Genomic DNA, 625 nt, shown 5'->3' with positions numbered 1-625 from the left:
ATAGTAAGAATACTTGGCTTGTAACAATGCCAGTTAGAACACTTGGCTTGTAACATTGATAGTAAGAATACTTGGCTTGTAACAATGCCAGTTAGAACACTTGGCTTGTAACATTGATAGTAAGAATACTTGGCTTGTAACAGTGTAAGAATACTTGGCTTGTAACATTGTTAGTTAGAATACTTGGCTTGTAACATTGTAAGAATACTTGGCTTGTAACAATACCAGTTAGAACACTTGGCTTATAACATTGTTAGTTAGAATACTTGGCTTATAACATTGTTAGTTAGAATACTTGGCTTGTAACAATGTTAGTTAGAATACTTGGCTTACAACATTGTTAGTTAGAATACTTGGCTTGTAACATTGTAGTTAGAATACTTGGCTTATAACATTGTTAGTTAGAATACTTGGCTTATAACATTGTTAGTTAGAATACTTGGCTTGTAACAGTGTAAGAATACTTGGCTTGTAACATTGTTAGTTAGAATACTTGGCTTGTAGCAGTATAATAATACTTGGCTTATAACATTGTTAATTAGAATACCTGGCTTGTAACATTGTTATTTAGAATACTTGGCTTGTAACAGTGTAATAATACTTGGCTTATAACATTGTTAGTTAG

At 31.7% G+C, this 625-nt stretch overlaps 1 protein-coding gene across 1 annotated transcript in view; it reads left to right on the top strand.

Annotated features, from left to right (window-relative positions):
* LOC106476760 (guanine nucleotide-binding protein G(s) subunit alpha-like) overlaps positions 1 to 625 on the top strand; it is a gene marked incomplete at its 3' end in the record, with an annotated part of 8,611 nt that overhangs the window by 2,457 nt on the left and 5,529 nt on the right. The gene's annotated exons all lie outside the window — the stretch shown is intronic.

The sequence above is a fragment of the Limulus polyphemus genome, unplaced genomic scaffold, assembly GCF_000517525.1.
Source record: "Limulus polyphemus unplaced genomic scaffold, Limulus_polyphemus-2.1.2 Scaffold11484, whole genome shotgun sequence".
Taxonomy (NCBI): domain Eukaryota; kingdom Metazoa; phylum Arthropoda; class Merostomata; order Xiphosura; family Limulidae; genus Limulus; species Limulus polyphemus.
The sequence above is the reverse complement of the archived record's forward strand: the minus strand, read 5'-3'. Positions and strand labels throughout refer to the sequence as shown.